The 11,443-nt window shown below is 33.8% G+C and overlaps 1 protein-coding gene across 2 annotated transcripts in view; it reads left to right on the top strand.

Annotated features, from left to right (window-relative positions):
* Positions 1-11,443, top strand: part of GLCE (glucuronic acid epimerase) — an 87,424-nt gene that overhangs the window by 32,104 nt on the left and 43,877 nt on the right. Inside the window, exon 2 of one of the 2 annotated variants that reach the window (XM_006920214.3) lies at positions 4,708-4,798. The exons of the other annotated variant lie outside the window; for it this stretch is intronic. The gene's annotated coding sequence lies outside the window, so the exon portion shown is untranslated. The remainder of the gene's footprint in view (positions 1-4,707; positions 4,799-11,443) is intronic. 2 annotated transcript variants of the gene reach the window in all.

Here is an 11,443-nt window from a genome sequence, read left to right as displayed (position 1 = left end):
TCTCTAATGAACTTTCCTTTTGTCTCTAACTCTGGGGTGCACTAGAATTTTTTCCTGCATGCAGTCGAGCATCCTCACCCTTTCTCTCTTGGTGCCAGCCTTGAGTCCCCACTTGGGAGGATTTGCCCCATCCTGCATCAGATGGGTACTTTAAAAAAAATTTAAAAGATTTACTATCTGTTTTTGTTTGTTTGTTTGTTTGTTTTACTACTCTTAGAGACTTTGTCTTCCTCATATATAATTCCATGTTGTGCTCCCACTGAGTGCTGAGTGTCAGTCTACACTTTATGGAAAAACTGCAGGATTCTTATCAATTGTTCAAAGACTTCTAAAGATAATCTTTAATTTTTTCAGTGATGGTCAAGGTTACAATTCTATATTTTGTAGTTTACCAAAGCAGCAGTGAGAAACTTTAGTAATGACAGATTAGGGTAAGCATAGGTATATGAGATTTATAGATAATCTACCCAGGCATTAATTTCAAACTTCACTATTACAGAACTTTTTGTTAGAACTGGGTAGAGTGGCTAAATATACTTGTAACACAAGTTTGGCCTACAAAGTGTGAATGTCACATGGGGTCTTAGGGCACCTTAGTTTCAATATATATCAAGTTCTCCACTCCAAATTCCTTCATGATTCTTTGGCAATTTAACATTTTTAACAAATAATTTCTTATCAATATGACTTTTTATGTCTTCGAACAAATAATCTAAATATGTTTATACATAATTTCATTTCTGAAAAATAACTTTTAGAACAGTAGATGGAAAATTCATTTGATTTGCCTATGTAGAGATGGCTGTTGTTATATTAAGTTTGGATGATACTAACTTGGGTGAAGGAAAGTGATAGCTACTTTTATTTTACAAAGGTGGTTGAAAGTACTATAATCTTTAAAGTGTTACCAGATAATGTTGATTTCTGTGAACTTTTTTTTGATGCCTCAGTGTCTAGGAAAGTAACACCCTGTTTGGATTTAGCTTGTATGTAAAAATTCTTATTAAATGGAAATTTCTCAAGAAAGCTGGAAGTACGTCAGTAAATACTGCAATATTAAAAATGACTGAGGTTCTCTTGATTCTTTTAAAAAGAAAGGGAAAGGAGAAAACCCTCCATGGTTATGGACATTAAAATAAAGGAGTTGGAATTGGCTTACTTACAGTGCCATAGAGAGACAGATGAAATTTACTGACTTACTGAAAACTTTTGACAGGTGCATTGCACCTTTAGAAGTCAGATTTGAATTATTAAAGCAGCCTCTGTTTAGTAAATTGAACATCTACTGAGAAGATTAGATGGAGGAAAAAGCATGTTTTAATGGGTGTCAAAACTAAAATGGCCTTAGTGAACTATTAGAGAGATTACATACAAATGGCTTCAATTAGAAAGTATAAGGTTCCAGATGTAAGTCATTTATTTTTCTAGATTTATTTATGGAGAAAATCAAAATTCTTGGAGCAAGCCATTTCACTTCTAATCGAATGTGATATTAGGAAAACAAAAGGCAAAAACTATTTCTCACAGGAATTTTTTTTTATTTGAAATTAGTACAATTGTAGATTGGCCTTTTTTCAAAAAAATATCTCTGATTCTTTTAAAGTATAGCAATGTAGAGTTGTTGCTAAATTTACTAGCATAACTGAGAACAGTTGTATCCTTGAAAACAAGTAATCACTGAGTTTCACTTAAATACAAATATTTGGCTGAATATGATTTTAAAAAAATAATACCTAAGATAAACTTAGGAATTGAATAGATTAAATAATATGATAAAGGTGTTCAAGATAGTGACTTTGTACTTATGTTTTTTTATTTAAATTAATTTCTGTGGTATGGATTTGAATGTGTTGTGCCATGTGTACATATATAGTATATAATGGAAGCTTATAGTACTGCTGTTTTAGTTGAGGTAAGGTAAACTGTTACGGAAGAATGGAATTAATTCTGAAGTAGTATGTTATTTGATTTACATTGTTGGCTCACCTTGTACTTATTCAAATAAAACAACTAATTTTTTCCCTGATAATAAAGGTGGAAGCAAATGATGATGTTTTACTTTTTTATTTTCAGAAAGCTCTATGCATTTGAAGTAGAATTAATCACAAAACATTTTTTCCCCTCACTGGAATTCTCTAACTATAAATCAGTATTCCTTAAAAAAAAAAAAAGATCAATTGAAGTTCTTTTATGATGCCATTAAGTAGAGATCAGTATTTACTCTGAGTTGAGTGGGGTTGTGATTGTTAGCAGATTAGATTCCTTTGTCAGGTGATGCAATGCCTAGAGGAAATAACATTTAGGCTATTGATCCCCCAATGTTTCTACATGTCAGGACTGAGCTGAGAAATTTGTCACTTCTTTCATCTTAAAAGTAGCCAGAATAAATGAGGATTTTTACAGACTATAAAATCCTAACTAAATATTCTGGAAAAATCTTGATGATGTAAAGGTTATTTAAATATCAGAAATTTATTTTTTTTAATGAACATGCAGTAAAATTGACTTTTTCTGTGCACATTTGATGAATTTTAACATGTCTGTAGATTCATGTAACCATCAACACAGTCAATATCCAAACAGTTCAATTAATTCATAAAACTCCTTCATGCTATCCCTTTATAGATGTATCTTCCCCACCCCACCAGTAACTCCTGGCAATGACCATGCCATTTTAGTTTTGTTTTTTCAAAAATGACTGTTAAATGGGATCATACAGTTTGTAGCCGTTTAAGACTGTTACACATACATTTACTCAACATAATACCTTAAGATTTATCTAAATTGTTTTGTATATATTTCATTCCTTTTTATTGCTGAGTAATATTCAGTTGTATGGATGTACTACAGTTTGTTTATCCATTCATTCATAGGACTTGGATTTGTTTCAAATTTTTAGCTATTTGATATAGAAGCTGTAAATATTTGTGTACAGGCTTTTGTGAATGTGAGTTCATTTCTCTTGAGTAAATGCATAGCGGTGGGATTGCGGAATCATTTGGTAAGTGTATAATTTAACTTTATAAGAAGTTGCCAAACTGTTTTCTAAAGTGGCTGTACTACTTTGTATTTCCATGAGCAATGTATGATAGTTGTAGTTATGCCTACTTGCCAGCACTTGGTATGGTCAGTCATTTTAATTTTAGCCATTCTAATAGGTTTGCCATGAGATCTGATAGTGGTTTTAATTTACATTTTCCTAATGGCTAATGATGTTGAATTTCTTGTCATGCACTTTTTGCGATACCTAGATCCTCTTTGGTGAAGGGTCTGCTTGAGTCTTTTGCCCATTTAAAAAAATAATAGAAACTTTTATTTTGCAGTAACTGTAGATGTATAGAAAAGTTGCAAAGATAATACAGAGTTCTTGTATATCTTTCACCCAACTTCCTATAATGATAACATCTTATAAAACCAAAACCAAGTGTGTTTATCAAAACCAAGAAACCAACCTTGGTACCTTACATTAACCAAACTCCAAATTCTAAACCTGGATTTTGCCAGATTTTCCATGAGTCTTCCTTTTCTTTTCCAGGATCCAATTCAGGATTCCACATTGCATCTGTTATGTCTCCTTAGTCTCCTATGGTCTGTGGCAGTTTCTCAGTCTTTCCTGCTTTTTTATGACCTTGATAGTTTTGAGTATTAGTACTGGTCAGGTATTTTGTAAAATGTCCCCCAATTTGTGTTTGTTGTTTTTATGATTAGACTGAGATTAAGAGTTTTAGGGAAGACAATCAGAGAGACAATAAAGTGAAGTGCCCTTCTCATCACATCATGTCGGGCAGTACGTGATACCGTTACTTGGTTAAGGTAACGGTATCATGGTTTGCCAGGTTTCCCCACTGTAAAGTTATTATTTTTGTCTTTTTGTACCCTATTCTTTGGAAGTGAATCACTAATTCCAGCCTACACTCGAGGGGATGGAGTGATTATGCTTCATTTTATGGATTGAGGTGTATCTATATATCTATATATTATTAGAAATTCTTCTGTAAGGAAGTTTGTCACTTCTGTTCTTCACTCATTCATTCAGTCTTTTATATCAATATATACTTATTTTATACATTGGCTTATAATCCAATACTATGTCAATTACTTTTGTTGCTAAAATTATTTCAGTGTTGACCCCTGCCATTGTCCGTTTGACATGTCCTCACCCTTTTCTTAGTTCTTCTTTGATTTCTGGCACTACAAGATGCTCCAGGATCATTATGTATTTTCTTCATGCTGCTCCTTCAGTCAATCATTTCTCTAAGGAGCTCTGTTATGCTTTGTTTTTTATAGGAGAATGATGTTTAGAGACCGATGTCTAGGTGCTTGGTGTACTCTTTGCTATTGGGGTGTCATTGTTTCTAGGCCTTTCTTGTGTTAGGAGATCCCATTCTGTCTCCTAGAGCCAGCACTAGATGGCTTCTCCTCAAGCTTTCTCTGGGCTAATGCCTACTTCTGGGTTTTGGGCTCTGTTAAATTCAGGCTGGAGGATACCAGCTAGGAAACAAAATGCTCTTTCTATGGTACTTCAGATTCTGGTCTTATCTAATCTGCTTGCTGCTGTTTACATTTCAGAGTCCTCAAGTAGCTGCTCCATGTATTCTATCCAGATCTTGTAGGTACATTCACTCAGAGAGACAGGTTGGAGCTTGATTATACCATTTTATCCGGTACTGGAACCTGACTTAAAGGTTTTTAATTTTGTTCCTCCAGGAAGTTGAGAAGAAACTGAAGTTTTGATCAAATATATTTTGAGTTTGAAACCAGACATGTGCTAGAGTTTAGATTCTTTCATTTGATTAAGGTAAGATTGTTTAATAAAATTTAATCATATATTCAGTATACATTTTCAAACTTATATTTTAATGTGTGCTTTATTAACACATTTTAACTTTTTAGTCTACCTTAGAGTGTGACCTTAGAAAGTATTTTCATGGTTCCTTTATAATATGAGTAGCTAATAGTCCATGTTACAACTTCTAGGTATGAAGAGAACATGTGAGTATATGTTTACTGAAGGTGTTATATATTGATAATCAGGTTTGTTTGCTTAGTGCTAGAGTTGGCACATTATGGCCTATAGGCTAGTCACCTGTCCTGGTAAATAAAGGTCAATTGGAACATAGTCCATCTATTCATAAAGTTGTCTGTGGCTGCCTTAACACTATAGTAGTAGAGTTTATTAGTTGCAGCAGTGTCTGTATGGCCTGTAGGCCTAAAATCTGGCCCTTTAAGAAAATTTTGTTGGCCTAGAAGATTAAATTAGGTGTTCTTATTATGCTATGTAATTATATGTGAAGTCATAGCTAACCAATTTTAGTTGTAGATGTTGTCATGTATGAAAACTAATTACAGATTTGAATATGCATATGAGTATGTATGCTCCTACCCCAGGCCTGACTTCTTGAAGTGAGGGGGTCTGTATTATTTCTTAGGAAGAGGTATTCATTTTCCGAAGTTATTGGTTTTTAAAATAAGACAATGCTATGAGCAGCTAAATGCCAAGTGCTTATTTCTAAGTAGAAGTCTTTATTTTGCTTACATTTTCAAAAATAAAAGTTCATGTGATAAAAGTCTGGCTTATTCTTGCTCTAAAAAAATATTCACACTAATGTATTTATATTTTATTTTCTTGGTAAATTTAAAAACAACTAGTAATATTTTGAGAAAAATAATTATGTATTTTTAGTATCCGTCCTAGTAACATAGCAGTTTAGAGTATATGAAGTTTTAAATGAAAACATTCTGATATAAAACTACATTTAGTGGTTAAAGTTTGAATTATGTTTCTCTCCGAAGTTTATATTGAATCAGTTATACCTGTTTATGATTCCTAAAATTATGAGTGTTTAAAAAACGTAAGACAGAAGGAGAAATTAAAATTTGAGCCTGGAGAGTCTATAAAATGTTTGCTAGGCTTCTCAGGAGTCTCTTGGCTGAAGAATAAAAACATTTTTTAAACATGATATATAAATTAGAATTTCCAAGCAATATCAAATAAAGGAATTTCTCTTTTGTTTTGAATTTATTTTGGACATCAAAATCTTTAAAAGATTTTTTTTACTAGTTTCTATGTAATTTTAACAAAATAAATTTCTGAAATCTTCATCTCTTAAGAACTATTTGATTTGAATAGCAGCCTCTTTTATGTTATGCATAACCTGAGATATTTTTGGACTCCTAATAGGCTTCTGTGACGTATCTTTGCTTGTGTTCTTATAAAGCAAATTTAAAACTTTTTAAAATTTATTTTCTAAAGGGGAAATGTGGGAATTTATTTGTAAGAATGTCTGCATCATTTTATACTATCATACATTTTATATTTAAATCAGTATAGATTTAAAATTAGAGTACTTATACATTTATGTTATGAAAGATGGATAAAATTAAGCTGCAGAAAGAATTCATAGGACTCTTGTTAGCTTGAATAATTGTATGAGGCCACCTTAGCATTATGTGTTTTTAGCTGTGGTCTAAACTGAATTGCATTTGTGAAGCACCTATCTGATTCATAGACTGAGACTTATAAATAAGAATTCCCTTTTAAATGATGGATGATATAAGAAGGTACTGCTAAAGCTTTTTGCTTCTATCAAAATCATATCTTAAGATATCTTTTAAAAATCTTCCCTGATTTATATTTCAATATGGTACTTAAAAGGAGAAATAAACTTATAGAAAAGTTCATACTTTGATATTTTTCTTCCATATTATTTCCCATGCAAACTTAGATTTTTCTAGGCCAACATAAAATATTTTAAAAATCAAATACTGAGTCATTGCCAGTTTAACAGTATCATTGAAATTAGTTAAAGATGGGGGCAGAATTTCTTCTTTAAATTGAATGTGCTGCTTTTCTACGGTGTTATGGCTGGATAAGAAAGGACTTATGTAGACTCGTTTTAGAATTTTTTTCTGATCATATCTCTGACCATATTCAGACTAAAAAAGAATGTTAATGTCTTAGTCCATTCAGGTTGCCATAACAAAATAAGATAACTGGATAGTTAGTAATCAATGGAAATTTATTTCTCACAGTTCTGGAGGCTGGGAAATTCAAGATAAAGGTGCTGGCTTTCTGATTCATAGATGATTATCTTTTTGCTGTGTCCTCACATGGCAGAAGAGGTGAGGGAGCTCGCTGGGGCCTCTTCTATAGGGCACTAATTCTATTCATGAGGACAGAGCCCTGATCACATCCCTAAGGCCCTACCTTGAAATACCATCACTTTGAGGGTTAGGATTTCAACATGAATTTTGGGGTGACACAAATATTCAGTCTATAGCAGTCAACTTGTTAATTTTGTAGACCCTGATCAATATCAGTGTATAGCCTTTAGAGCAGTAAAGAAACTAGTTTGGAAATGAACCTCCAAGGTTTATCCTCACAGGAGATAATATATAAAAATCTTACTTTAATTGACCACTGTGGGACTTTCTTTAAAAGAAACTTTAATGTATTTATTAAAAGCTTTTCTTTATACACAGTCATTTTATTTTCTACCAAATAATATTTTTAGGAAAAAACACAATTTTATTCACAAAGTTTGCTATCAAGAAAGATATGCACACATTTGAAAGAGTAGAGAGGGATAAAGGCTGTTTTTTTTAAAGCTTCCTTTAAAAAATAATTTTAGATATACAGGTAAGTTCTAAAAACAGAGCTTTTGTATATTCTTCAGTTTCCTTTAATGTTAATATCTTATATAACCTTGGTGCAGTGATCAGAACTGAAAAATCAACAATGACGACTACACTACAGACTTTATTAGGCTTTCAACCAATTTCTTCACGAATGTCCTTTTTCTAGGATCCCACATCATATTTATTTGTCATATTTCCTTCATCTTCTTCAATATCTGATAGTTCCTCAGTCTTTCTATGTCCTTCATTACTTTCACAGTTTGGAAGACTACAGGTCAGGTATTTTGTAGAATGTCATTCAATTTGGTTTTCGCCAATGTTTTCTCAAAGTTAGAATGAATTTACAGATTTGGGGAAAGAATAACAGAGAAGTGATGTATCCTTCTCAGTGCATGGTATCAGGGATTATATGATGTCAGTATGTCTCATTACTGGTGATGTTGTTAACCCTGATCACTTGATTTTGGTGATGTCTGCCAGAATTGTCCACTGTAAAGTTACTGTTTTTCCCTTAATTAATAAGTGTTTGGGGAAAACATTTATTGAGGTTACACAAATATCCTATTTCTCCTTAAATTTTTGGCCACTAATTTTAGCATTAATTGGTGGGTCTTGCCTGCAGCAATTATTACTCTGATGTTCTAATGGTGATTTCCTATTCCACTCCTTCTTTCTACGTTTATTAATTATAATTTATCTGTTAGAGTTGTCTCTCTCTACATTTATTTAATCATTTATGTCTGCATACTCATGGATATTTTATTCTCTGGATTAGAATCACTGCTATTGTTATTTATTTTGTTGCTCAAATTGTTTGGCCGTTGGGAGCCCTTTGAAGTTTGCTTTTGTGTCCTTTCAGGGTGCAATGTGTGTGTGTGTGTGTGTGTGTGTGTGTGTGTGTGTGTGTGTGTGTTTCTGGTGCTACAAGATGCTCCAGGCTCACCTTGTATATTCCCTGCCCCAGGCCGGGAATCACTCACTTCTCTCAAGAGGCCAGGTCCATCTAATTGGAGAATAGTATTTAGGTCTAATTGGAGATAAGTATTTAGCACCCAACTTCTGGGTGCTAGAAGTGCTCATTGCTACTGAAATGTTACTGCTTCTAGGCCTTTCAACAGTCAGAGCTAGGATGTGTGTGTGTGTGTGTGTGTGTGTGAGAGAGAGAGAGAGAGAGAGAGAGAGAGAGAGAGAGAGCGCGTGTGTACAGAAATGTTTATTTCTGTACATACTATCTGTCTATATATACATAAAACAGATTAGTTCATACTGATACCTCCAAGTCCAATCTAGCACCATAAGGATTATTCTAGCATTCCCTTTTTGCTTATTTGTAACTACATTTACATATTTGCTATACAGCTATAGTAGTTCTAGAATTGCTAACCCATATTCCTATGAGAAACAGATTTACCAAACAGAATAGTATTTGTGTACAGTTGTTTTGTTTTGTTTTTTTTTATTCTCACGGTATCCAGCCAAAATGCTATTTTCCAAAGTTAGTTAAGGCAGGTCTTCCACATCTCCTTCACTCCATGTCACTCATTTGTGATACAGTCAGATTCTTTTGTCACAGTTTGCATTCCCTGACGTCCTAGTGTGTTTTGTTGTTTAATCTGTATCCTATAAAATTCACTCTTTGTGTTACACAGTTCTGTGGGTTTTGAGAAATGCAGAGTCGTGTATTTACCAACAACAGTTCTGTCAACCCCCAAATTACCTTGTGCTGCCCCTCTAGTCAGCCCATTTTCTCACCCTAAACCCTGGCAACTGCTGGTGTGTTTTCCATTTCTTTAGTTAGCCTGTTCCAGAATTTCATATAAATCATGTAACATGTAACCTCTTAGGACTGGCTTTTTTCACTTGACAAAATGCATTGAATATTCATCGACCTGTACATAAATCATTAGTTTGTTCTTTTATATTGCCTAATAGCATTCCATTGTATTACCACATTTTGTTTATCCTTTTACCTTTTGAGGTAAAACTTTCCAGTTTTGGGTTGTGATAAGCTATTACAAACATTTACATAAAGGTGTTTTTTTGTTTTTGTTATTATTTCATTTGGGTAAATACCTAAGAGTGGGATTATAGACTTTATTGTAAGTGTATATTTAACTTTATCAAAAACTGTCAAACTTTTTTCCAAGTGGCTATACAGTTTTGAATTTCTACCACCAGTGTATGAGAGTTCCTGTTGCTGTGCATCTTTGTCCACATCTTAGTGTTGTCAGTTTGTTTTTGTCTTCTAGCTGTTCTGATATATGTGTAGTGGTATGTTGTGGTTTTATATTTCCCCAGTGACTGATGGTGTTGATATGCCATCCATATCTTTGTGAAAGGGCAGCTGGTCCTTTTGATTTCTCTTGATTTTTCTCCTTTTATGTTCATCCGGGTGGATAGAGTCTTTACCAGTATAATTTTTTAATTGAACTAGTTGCTATCATCTCTGAATGTTTGGCTATCTTTTATAATAATACACATTTCCATATGTGAGTTTTGGTTTTCTGTGCTTATTGCAATATAATGAATATATAATTTTTTGTATAGTGAGTCTTTGAATGATAATTTCATTATTATCCAAAGCTAGATGGCTTGATAAGAATCTATCATAGATTACATCTTTGACTGAGAAGACATGCAAGACAAGGTAAAATGTAATAAATTCTGTTAGTGCTAAAGATTGACTTTGGATTGACAAATGTCACTTTAGAAAAAGAAATTTTAGGATCTGAGGTAAGATCTTTTCCCCCTTGACTATCAAATGAACAGAAATACTTTCTCGGGATGTCTGTCAACATATGTAACCTTTGGTATGTTCTTATAACTAATCAGTTAGTATTAGATGAAAGAGATTAGAAATGACTGTTTTTAAACTTGGGCCACTTTACCTAAACACTTAAATTGACATGTTAAAAATACTTTAGAAAACATGGCAGAGTGAGAGACGTCCCCAGAGCTCTCCCCTTGAAACATTAATAAGCTGAACATCTAAAACTCAACAAAAAACACCCAAACTGCACACCAGCACGTCTGAGCGTGGGATCTGCTCATAAGAGCTACCACAGGTCAGAACCCTGGGTGTTGGGTGGTGGACTGGGAGAAATAAAGAAGCTGCCTCTCGCAGCCACCAGAGCTCCCTATAGGAGGAGGGGGAGGGGGAAAGGAAAGGCAAGTTCCCTGAACAGCCCTACTTGGGAGTATTGTGAGCTCCACGTGACAGTGCCCAGTCATCAAGTCAGAAGGCAGAGAAGCAGACAGCAGAGAAACAACAGTAGATTTTTACCAGCTGCAGTTGAGGCTGAGCTGCAGCCTCTAACTCCCAACCCAGAGGGACTCTCTCCTCATATCCTCCAACACTGAACACTGTGGAGCCCCAGAAGAATCTGAGCAAATGCTACCGAAAGACTGGCCAGTTGCTAACACTGGCAGGGACTGAAACTGAGGATAGCGAGTGTGATTAAATATAAAAAGGCATTTTTAAGCCTTCATATAAAGCAAGGATCCAAAAAGCTTAGACACCACATACTGGAAACCAAAAGAAAAGCGCCTTCTTTGCATCAGGCTAAAGAGAGACCTTTATATAATAAATCTTCTTTCTGTAAAAAAAGCAGAATACATTTCCATTAATACCCAGGCAGAGAAATAGTCCATTTAACACCATGAACAACCAAGGTGACAAATCATTTCAGAAAGAAAGAGAAAAATCTCCAGAAAATAAGCTTACAGACATAGAAATATGTGACTTAAAAAAATGCGACTTAAATGACAAGAGAATTTAGGATGGTACTTCTGAAAAAAGTGAGTT

This window comes from Pteropus alecto, unplaced genomic scaffold (assembly GCF_000325575.1).
Source record: "Pteropus alecto unplaced genomic scaffold, ASM32557v1 scaffold86, whole genome shotgun sequence".
In the NCBI taxonomy this organism is placed as follows: domain Eukaryota; kingdom Metazoa; phylum Chordata; class Mammalia; order Chiroptera; family Pteropodidae; genus Pteropus; species Pteropus alecto.
The sequence above is the reverse complement of the archived record's forward strand: the minus strand, read 5'-3'. Positions and strand labels throughout refer to the sequence as shown.